An 11743-nucleotide genomic window follows, 5' to 3' on the forward strand; every position below is an offset into this window, starting at 1 on the left:
GGTGAACCTCCCTTGCTCATTAGTGAACTAGATACATGGGTTCAGCAAACTCTACCTCAAAAGAAATAAGATCCTGGTAAATTCTTAATACCCTGTACCATAGGCACCATGACCTTTGAGAAGGCTCTGTGTGACCTGGGGTCAGGTATAAATCTTATGCCATTCTCTGTAATGGAGAAGCTGGGGATCTTTGAGGTACAAGCTGCAAGAATCTCATTAGAGATAGCAGACAAGTCAATAAAACAAGCTTATGGATTGGTAGAGGACGTGTTAGTGAAGGTTAAAGGCCTTTACATCTCTGCTGATTTCATAATCTTAAACACTGGGAAGGATGAGGATGAATGCATCATCCTTGGAAGACCCTTCCTAGCCACAGCTGGAGCTGTGATTGATGTTGACAGAGGAGAGCTAGTCCTTCAATTGAATGGGGACTACCTTGTGTTTAAAGCTCAAGGATTTTCTTCTGCATCCATAGAGAGGAAGCATGAAAAGCTTCTCTCAATACAGAGTCAAACAAAACCCCCACAATCAAACTCTAAGTTTGGTGTTGGGAGGCCACAACCAAACTCTAAGTTTGGTGTTGAACCCCCACATTCAAACTCTAAGTTTGGTGTTGGGAGGTCCCAACAATGCTCTGAACATTTGTGAAGCTCCATGAGAGCTCACTGTCAAACTATTGACATTAAAGAAGCGCTTATTGGGAGGCAACCCAATTTTTATTTATGTATATTTCTATTGTTCTCTTATGTTTTTATTAGGTTTATGATCATGTGGAGTCACAAAACAATTGCAAAAATTAAAAACAGAATAAAAAACAGCAGAAGAAAAAGCACACCCTGGAGGAAGAGCTGTCTGGCATTTAAACGCTAGAAACGTGCATCTGTCTGGCGTTTAACGCTAGAAACAAGCACCAAGCTGGAGTTTAACGCCAAAAAAAGCATCAGGCTGGCGTTAAACGCTAGAAACAAGCTACATCTGGGCGTTTAACGCTAGAAACAGGCTACAGTCTGGCGTTAAACGCCAGGATTGCATACATAGGGCGTTTTACATGCCTAAAAGGTGCAGGGATGAGAAATCCTTGACACCTCAAGATCTGTGGACCCCACAGGATCACCTCAGGATCTGTTGACCCTACAGGATCCCCACCTACCTTCAAATTCAAAATCTCTTTCCCACCTAAACCCACCCTAAATGGTCGAAACACAAACCTCTCTTCCTCTCCTCCATATCTTCTTCTTCTTCTTCATCTATTCTTTCTTCTTTTGCTCGAGGACGAGCAACATTCTAAGTTTGGTGTGGTAAAAGCATAGTTTTTTGTTTTTTCATAACCATTGATGGCACCTAAGGCCAGAAAAACCTCAAGAAAGAGGAAAGGGAAGGCAATTGCTTCCACCTCTGAGTCATGGGAGATGGAGAGATTCATCTCAAGGGTCCATAGCTCAGTAGTAGAGCATTTGACTACACATCAAGAGAGCCCACTCATGGACCTCAACAAGAGCATGAAGAATTCCCTCATCAAGAAATCTCTGAGATACCTCAGGGGATACATTTTCCTCCACACAATTATTGGGAGCAACTAAGGATAGGAGCACCAAAATCACTAGAGATCAAACAAAGGCAAGGAAGAGACATAGAGGAGCTCAAGAACACCATTGGTCCTTCAAGAAGAAGGCGCCACCATCACTAAGGTGGACTCATTCCTTAACTTCATTGCTCTTATCTCTATATTTTTTTCGGTTTTGAGCTTCGTGTTTGTTTATGTTTTATGTCTTTACTACATGATCATTAGTATTTAGTAACTATGTCTTAAGGCTATGAATAATTCCATGAATCCTTCACCTTTCTTAAATGAAAAATGTTTTTAATACAAAAGAACAAGAAGTACATGAGTTTCAAATACATCCTTGAAATTAGTTTAATTATATTGATGTGGTGGCAATACTTTTTGTTTTCTGAATGAATGCTTGAACAGTGCATATTTTTGATCTTGTTGTTTATGAATGTTAAAATTTTTGGCTCTTGAAAGAATGATGAACAAAGAGAAATGCTATTGATAATCTGAAAAATCATGAAATTGATTCTTGAAGCAAGAAAAAGCAGTGAAGAACAAAGCTTGCGAAAAAAAAGGTAGCGAAAAAAATTTTAAAAAAAAGAAAAAGCAAGCAGAAAAAGCCAATAGCCCTTAAAACCAAAAGGCAAGGGTAAAAAGGATCCAAGGCTTTGAGCATCAATGGATAGGAGGGCACAAGGAAATAAAATCCAGGCCTAAGCGGCTAAATCAAGCTGTCCCTAACCATGTGCTTGTGGCATGCAGGTCCAAGTGAAAAGCTTGAGACTGAGTGGTTAAAGTCGTGATCCAAAGCAAAAAGAGTGTGCTTAAGAGCTATGGACACCTCTAACTAGGGACTTTAGCAAAGCTGAGTCACAATCTGAAAAGGTTCACCCAGTCATGTGTCTGTGGCATTTATGTATCCGGTGGTAATACTGGAAAATAAAGTGCTTAGGGCCACGGCCAAGACTAATAAAAGTAGCTGTGTTCAAGAATCAATATACTTAACTAGGAGAATCAATAACACTATCTGAACTCTGAGTTCCTATGGATGCCAATCATTCTAAACCTCAAAGGATAAAGTGAGATGCCAAAACTGTTCAGAAGCAAAAATCTACAAGTCCCGCTTATCTAATTAGAACTAATATTCATTGATATTTTGGGATTTATAGTATATTCTCTTCTTTTTATCCTAATTGTTTTTTAGTTTCTTGGGGACAAGCAACAATTTAAGTTTGGTATTGTGATGAGCGGATAATTTATACGCTTTTTGGCATTGTTTTTAGGTAGTTTTTGGTAGGATCTAGCTACTTTTAGGGATGTTTTTATTAGCTTTTATGCAAAATTCACATTTCTGGACTTTACTATGAGTTTGTGTGTTTTTCTGTGATTTCAGGTATTTTCTGGTTGAAATTGAGGGACCTGAGCAAAAATCTGATTCAGGCTGACAAAGGACTGTTGATGTTGTTGGATTCTGACCTCCCTGCACTTGAAATGAATTTTCTGGAGCTACAAAACTTCAAAATGGCACGCTCTCAACGGCGTTGGAAAGTAGACATCCAGAGCTTTCCAGCAATATATAATAGTCCATACTTTATTCGAGTTTAGACGATGCAAACTGGCATTCAACGCCAGTTCCGTGCTGTATTCTGGAGTAAAACGCCAGAAACACGTCACAAACCAGAGTTAAACGCTCAAGCTCAGCCCAAGCACACACCAAAGTGGGTCCCAGAAGTGGATTTCTGCACTTAGACTTATTTCTATAAACCCTAGTAGCTAATTTAGTATAAATAAAACTTTTTACTATTGTATTAGGGGTCTTGGTTATTCCGGTTCCCTCTCTGGGGCCGAAGCCAATGAACACTATTTTCACATATGTATTTTCACTGGTGGAGTTTCTACACACCATAGATTAAGGGTGTGGAGCTCTGCTGTACCTCGAGTTTTAATGCAATTACTACTATTTTCTATTCAATTCAGCTTATTCTTGTTCTAAGATATTCGTTGCACTTCAACATGATGAATGTGATGATCCGTGACACTCATAATCATTCTTACCAATGAACGCCTGCCTGACAACCACTTCCGTTCTACCTTAGATCGAGCGCGTATCTCTTGGATTCCTTAATCAGAATCTTCGTGGTATAAGCTAGAATTATTGGCGGCCATTCCTGAGAATCCGAAAAGTCTAAACCTTGTCTGTGGTATTCCAAGTAGGATTCATGGATTGAATGACTGTGACGAGCTTCAAATTCGCAATTGTTGGGCGTGGTGACAGACGCAAAAGAATCAATGGATTCTATTCTGACATGATCGAGAACCAACAGATGATTAGCCGTGCTGTGACAGAGCATTTGGACCATTTTCACTAAGAGGATGGGATGTAGCCATTGACAACGGTGATGCCCTACATACAGCTTGCCATGGAAAGGAGTATGAAGGATTGAAGGAAAGCAGTAGGAAAGCAGAGATTCAGAAGGAACACAGCATCTCCATACACTTATCTGAAATTTTCACCAATGATTTACATAAGTATCTCTATCCTTATTTTATGCTTTATTTATTATTATTTTCGAAAACCATTATAACCATTTGAATCAGCATGACTGAGATTTACAAGATGACCATAGCTTGCTTCATACCAACAATCTCCGTGAGATCGACCCTTACTCACGTAAGGTTTATTACTTGGACAACCCAGTGCACTTGCTGGTTAGTTGTGCGAAGTTGTGAAGAATGTGAGTGAACCATAGTAGTGTGCACCAAGTTTTTGGAGCCATTGCCAAGAATTGTTCAAATTATGAAAAGAGTAAATCACAATTTTGCCTATCACGTACGCGTGACACGCGAAGAAGACCATCGATGCGTACGCGTGACTGACGTGTACGCATGACATGCGCTACGTGCAAAAAACGCAGAAAATGTTGGGGGCGATTTCTAGGCCCCATTTTAGCACTCAAGTAAGGCGCAGCTCTTTGCCAAGTTAGGTGTGGATCCAGCGAAGCAAGTGGTCCCCATCCATCAATTGAAGACTTGCTGATTGCTATAATTAATTCTTATTTAAATTCAAATTTGATTTTAAAATAAGAAAAGATATTATTTTAATTTTAGAAAATAAAGTTTTAAATTAATTAGGATTAGACATAAAAAGGAGAAACTTTTCTTCTAGGAGGATTCCATTCTATTCCAATTTACATTCGGTACTTTACAGTTTACCTGAATCCTTATTTTTCTCTCTGAACCATGAGCAACTAAACCTCCACTGTTAAGGTTAGGAGCTCTGTCTATTGTATGGATTGATACTATTATTTTTCTATTTTAATTCATGTTTTGATTTATATTTCAAGAATTGTTTTCATTCTTTATCTTATGAATTTTGGGTGGAACGGAAGTATGACCCTCTTTCTAATTGAGTTCTTGTATAACTTGGAAAAGCTCTTTACTTGAACAACAGCTTGAAAACAATTTCTCCTAAATTCTAATTATCTGGACTTAACGAGATACATGACATATAATTCTCTTATCTTTGGATAATTAAGATTTTTGTGGCATAATAACTAGAATTTAACTTTACCCCCTAATTGGAATTAATTGACCAAGGAATTGGCGATTGATAAAAGTTAGAGGAGACTAGAAAGGTCTAAGGAATTAGGGTCTAGTCAAATATAGTTTGCCATGAATTCAATATTGCATGATTAAAATAGTTAGTAAGAAAAGTCAATCCGGAAAATAGATAACTCTGAAGTCTTAACTGCCTTCTTTATATTGTTTCTCCCAACTTATTTACTTGCCTGTCTTTCTAATATTTTGAATTTATTGTTTATGCTTTTGAATCTTCAAAAGCATTTACTAAGCTAATCACTCAAGTATTGTTGCTTAATCCATCAATTCTCGTGGGATTGACCCTCACTCACCTGAGGTATTACTTGGTACGATCCGGTGCATTTGCCGGTTAGTTTGTAGGTTAGAAATTTCGCACCACTGAACTAGTCAAACCGGACCCAAACTGGGCCCGTGGACCCAACCAACCCACTAAACTTAATGAGCTTCAGCCTATTCTCTTCCCCTTTGCATGCAAACAAGCTGAAAGTTCAGCAAGAAGGGGAAGAACATAACAAATTCACAAAACCCTTGGATTTCATTCAATCTCCCATAACTTCTTGCTCTGAGCTCTTATCGCCGCACTGTTTTTGGCCATGCAGCCACAGTGTCGAGCTCTACAAAGCCCGGTACTTAATTAGGTAAAGAAGCCATGTTTTTATTTTCCATTCCTCCTCCCCCAATTTTGAAAATTCAATGTGGTAAGGTCTTGAGATCTTGAATTTTTTACGTTGTAGGATCCGAACAACTTGAGGAATTAGCGGGTTTTTGTTAGCTGAGGCACGAATAAGGTGAGGATTCTTGAACCCTAGTATAAATCTTGGTTTATTATGTTTGAGTATTAAGTTGGTATATTTGAATGTGGCAATGTGAATTAGGTAGTGTATAAATGTGAATTGGAGCTTAATTGTGAACATTGGATGCTTGGTGGAGCTTTGGGTGCCATTATTTTGGAGATTGAGAACCTTAGGGTTGGGTTTTTGATAAACTACTATTTTACGGTTTATCATGTGTTTAATCTAGTGGATTTTATCCATTATTCTCACACTTATTCATACAATTCGCATGTTTTACGTTTTCCTTCCTGATTTTGTGCTATGATTGAAAACATGCTTCTTTGGCCTTATATTTGCTAATATTAATCATCTCTTATTACCATTAGATGTCGTGATATGTGAGTTAAGTGATTACAGGGATTACAGGGCAGGAATGGCTTGGAGAACGGAAAGGAAGCATGCAAAAGTGGAAGGAATACAAGAAATTGAAGGAACTGCAAAGCTGTCACCTTGACCCTCTCGCACTAAATCGATCATAACTTGAGCTACGTAGGTTCAATTGAGGCGGTTCCAGTTGCGTTGTAAAGCTAACATCCGCGGCTTCAAAATGATATATAATTTGCCATAGTTTCTCTGAGAATAAGTGACGCGAATGTGTGCATCACGCGGACGCGTCGTATCTGCGAAAATCAGCGTGTTTGAATTCACAACTAGCGAATTCTGGGCTGTTTTTGACCCAGTTTTCGACGCAGAAAACACAAATTAGAGGCTATAAAGTGAGAGAATCCATCCATTCATTCAACAAGAATACAACATTCATAATTCACAATTTTAGGTTTAGATGTAGTTTTTAGAGAGAGAGGCTCTCTCCTCTCTCTTAGGTTTTAGGATTTAGGATTTCTTTTAGGATTAGGATTTCTACTTCTCAATTTTCAGGTTCAATGTTTTTTTTTATTTATTTTCCCAATTTAATTTATGAACTTTTCCATATTAGATTTGATTTCTTTTATTAATGCAATTTGAGGTATTTCATATTTATTATTTTTATTTAGCTTTCTATATTCTTGGCTTTGGTTGAGTAATTAGAGACTCTTGAGTTATCAAACTCTTTTGTTGATTGATAATTGGAAGTTGCTAATTGACTTGAATTCCATTAACTCTAGTCTTTCTTTGGGAATTGACTAGGACTTGAGGATTCATATTGATTTATCCACTTGACTTACTAGTGCACGAAATTATGATACACAATGGCACCAACAACTTGGTACGCACAATTGTAATCTCAACTCTTTTTCACAACTTCAAACAACTAACCAGCAAGTGCACTGGGTCGTTCAAGTAATAAACCTTACGTGAGTAAGGGTCGATCACACGGAGATTGTCGGCTTGAAGCAAGCTATGGTCACCTTGTAAATCTTAGTCAGGTGGATTAAAATGGTTATGGAGTTTTGATAATTAAAATATAAATAAAACATAAAATAAAGATAGAGATATTTATGTAAATCATTGGTGGAAATTTCAAATAAGTATATAGATATGCATTGTTCCTTCTGAATCTCTGCTTTCCTACTGCCTTCATCCAATCCTTCATATTCCTTTCTATGGCAAGCTGTATGTTGGGTGTCATCGTTGTCAATGGCTACTTCTCGTCCTCTCAGTGAAAATGGTCCTCTACGGTTTCTGTACAGCTAATCAACTGTCGGAATGCTCGTCTCGGATGAAAAATATCATGCACAGATATCGTATGGCTAATCAGCTATTGGTTCTCGATCGTGTAGGAATAGGATTTATTATCCTTTTGCGTCTGTCACCACGCCCTACAGTCGCGAGTTTGAAGCTCGTCACAGTCATCCCATCCCAGATCCTACTTGGAATACCACAGACAAGGTTTAGACTTTCCGGATCTCAAGAATGCTGCCAATTAATTCTAGCTTATACCACAGAGGTTCCAATCTCAGATTTAGATTCCCCATTGTCAGAGGGAAGTCGATGTGAATCATTGATTAGAAACCCAAGAGATATACATTCAAGCTTGTCTTCAGGTAGAACGGAAGTGGTTGTCAATCACACGTTCGTAAGTGAGAATGGTGATGAGTGTCACATAATCATCACATTCATCATGTTCTTGTGTGCGAATAGATATCTTAGAATAAGAATAAGCATGAATTGAATAGAAAACAGTAGTACTTTGCATTAATACTCGAGAAACAGTAGATCTCCACACCTTAATCTATGGTGTGTAGAAACTCCACCGTTGAAATTACATAAGTGAAAATAGGGGTAGGCATGGCCGTGAGGACAGCCCCCAATGTCTAAGGACTAACAATGATCAAAGATGTTCCAAAAGCTTGTCCAAAGATGTCTAATACAATAGTAAAAAGTTCTATTTATACTAACCTAGTTACTAGGGTTACAGAAATAAGTAAATGATGCAGAAATCCACTTCCAGGCCCACTTGGTGTGTGCTTGGGCTGAGCATTGAAGCATTCACGTGTAGAGGTCTTCCTTGGAGTTAAACGCCAGTTTGTAACTTGTTTCTGGCGTTTGACTCTGGCTTGCAACTTGTTTCTGGCGTTTGACTCTGGCTTGCAACTTGTTTCTGGCGTTTGACGCCAGAATAGGGCAAAAAGTTGGCGTTGAATGCCAGTTTTCGTCGTCTAAACTGGGGCAAAGTATGGACTATTATATATTTCTGGAAAGCCCCGAATGTCTACTTTCCAACGCAATTGAGAGCGCTCTATGGAGACTTATGTAGGTCCAAAAAATCCATTTCGAGTGCAGGGAGGTTAGAATCCAACAGCATCAGCAGTCCTTTGTCAGCCTCTGAATTAGATTTTTGCTCAGGTCCCTCAATTTCAGCCAGAAAATATCTGAAATTACAAAAAAACACACAAACTCATAGTAAAGTCCAGAAATGTAAATTTTGCTTAAAAACTAATAAAAACATACTAAAAACTAACTAAATCATACTAAAAACTATGTAAAAATAATGCCAAAAAGTGTATAAATTATCCGCTCATCACAACACCAAACTTAAATTGTTGCTTGTCCCCAAGCAACTAAAAACAAAATAGGATAAAAAGAAGAGTATAACAATGGTGGAAGTGCAAGGAAGATGCTTGGTGACTTTACTGCACCAAATTCCAACTTTCATGGAAGAAGCATCTCAATCCCTGCCATTAGAGTAAACAATTTTGAGCTAAAGCCTCAATTAGTTTCTCTGATGCAACAGAATTGCAAGTTTTATGGACTTCCATCAGAAGATCCTTTTCAGTTCTTAACTAAATTCTTGCAGATCTGTGATACTGTTAAGACCAATGGATTTGATCCCGAGGTCTATAAGCTTATGCTTTTCCCTTTTGTTGTAAGAGACAGAGCTAGAACATGGTTGGACTCTCAACCTAGAGATAGCCTGAACTCTTGGGATAAGCTGGTCACAGCTTTCTTAGCCAAGTTCTTTCCTCCTCAAAAGTTGAGCAAGCTTAGAGTGGATGTTCAAACCTTCAAGCAGAAAGAAGGTGAATCCCTCTATGAAGCTTGGGAAAGATACAAGCAACTGACCAAAAAGTGTCCTTCTGACATGCTTTCAGGATGGACCATCTTCAGAGTGTTGTGTTTTATCTTCTCTTAGCTTTCTCTTCAGAGTCCTTTCAGGTTCCGAATCTGCTTCAACAAGAATGTTCTTATCCTTGCTCCTGCTCATGTGAAAAAGAAGAGAACAGAAAAGAAGAGAAATCCTCTATGTCACAGTATAGAAATTCCTTTATGTGAGTAGAATGGAAGAAGAATAGAAGGATGAGAAAAGAGAAGAAGAGAAATCCGAACACAAAGAGAAGAGAAGGTTTGAATTTATGAGTAGAAGAGAAGTGTTAGTAGATAAATAAAATAAATAGAAAGAGATGAGAGGGAGAGAATTTTGAAAATTAATTAAAAAGGAAAAGGAAAATATTTTTTTATTTTAAAATATATTTAAAATTCGAAAATAAGGAGAAGAAATAAAATTAAAATTAAAATTTAAAACAATTAGTTAATTAAAAAGAATTTTGAAAAAGGGTGAGGAATTTTTGAAAATTAGAGAGAGAAAAGTAGTTAGGTGGTTTTGAAAAAGATAAGAAATAGTAAAACAAACAAAGAAATCAATTAGTTAGTCGAAAAAGATTTGAAAATCAATTTTGAAAAGATAGGAAGTTAGAAAAGATTTTTGAAATCAAATTTTTGAAAAAGATATGATTGGAAAAGATTTGATTGAAAAAGATATGATTTGAAAAAAATATGTTTGAAAAGATATGATTGAAAAGATATGATTGAAATTTATTTTGAAAAAGATTTGATTTTTAAAATTAGAATTAATGACTTGACTCACAAGAAATCAAAAGATATGATTCTAAAATTTAAAGTTTGAATCTTTCTTAACAAGAAAGTAACAAACTTAAAATTTTTGAATCAAACCATTAATTGTTAGTGTTAATTTCGAAAATTATGAAATAAAGATAAGAAAAAGATTTTGAAAATCAATTTTAAAAAAATTTCGAACATATAAAAGAAAAATGAAAAAGATTTGATTTTTGAAAAAGTTTTGAAAAGATAAGATTTTTAAAATTGAAATCTTGACTTGACTAATAAGAAACAACTTATTTTAAAATTTTTTGACCAAGTCAACCCAAAGATTTCGAAATTTATGAGTTAAATAAGGAAAATATATTTTTTTTATTTTTTTGAATTTAATGAGGAGAGAAAAAAACCACAAAATGACTCAACACATAAAAATTTTGGATTAAAACAAATGATGCATGCAAGAACACTATGAATGTCAAGATGAACAGCAAGAACACTTTGAAGATCATGATGAACATCAAGAACTTATTTTTGAAAATTTTCAAGAAAAGAAAAACATGCAAGACACCAAACTTAGTGATGAGCGGAAATTCTATACGCTTTTTGGGGGTAATTTCATGTAAATTTTAGTATGTTTTAGTTAGTTTTTAGTATAATTTTATTTATTTTTAGGAAAAATTCATATTTCTGGACTCTACTATGAGTTTGTGTATTTTTTTGTAATTTCAGATATTTTCTGGCTGAAATTGAGGGAGCTAAGCAAAAATCTGATTTAGGCTGAAAAAGGACTGCTGATGCTCTTGGATTCTGACCTCCCTGCACTCGAAATGGATTTTTTGGAGCTACAGGAGTCCAATTGGCGCGTTCTCAATTGGGCTGGAAAGTAGACATCCAGGGCTTTCCATCAATATATAATAGTCTATACTTTGCGCGAAGATAGATGACGTAAAATGGCGTTCAACGCCAGTTCTATGTTGTAGTCTGGCGTTCAGCGCCAGAAACAGGTTGCAAGTTAGAGTTCAACGCCAGAAACAGGTTACAACCTGGCATTCAACTCCAGAAACATCCCAGGCACGTGAGAAGCTTAAGTCTCAGCCCCAGCACACACCAAGTAGGCCCCAGAAGTGGATTTCTGCACCAATTATCTTAGTTTACTCATTTTCTGTAAACCTAGGTTATTAGTTTAGTATTTAAACAACTTTTAGAGACTTATTTTGGATCTCATGACATTTTTAGATCTGAATTTTATACTCTTTGACGGCATGAGTCTCTAAACTCCATTGTTGGGGGTGAGGAGCTCTGCAGCGTCTCGATAAATTAATGCAATTATTTCTGTTTTTTCATTCAAACATGCGTATTCCTATCTAAGATATTCATTCGCGCTTAACTATGGAGAAGGTGGTGATCCGTGACACTCATCACCTTCCCCAATCCATGAACGTGTGTCTGACAACCACCTCCGTTCTACATCAGATTGAATGAG

General features: G+C 36.8%; 1 non-coding gene across 1 annotated transcript; it reads right to left on the minus strand.

Annotated features, from left to right (window-relative positions):
• Window positions 1–9403: 9403 nt before the first annotated feature.
• LOC130952832 (small nucleolar RNA R71) lies at window positions 9404–9511 on the minus strand. The gene has a single exon (XR_009075012.1). It is a non-coding gene; the product is annotated as a small nucleolar RNA R71 (small nucleolar RNA).
• Window positions 9512–11743: the final 2232 nt, after the last annotated feature.

The sequence above is a fragment of the Arachis stenosperma genome, chromosome 1 (assembly GCF_014773155.1).
Source record: "Arachis stenosperma cultivar V10309 chromosome 1, arast.V10309.gnm1.PFL2, whole genome shotgun sequence".
Taxonomy (NCBI): Eukaryota; Viridiplantae; Streptophyta; class Magnoliopsida; order Fabales; family Fabaceae; genus Arachis; species Arachis stenosperma.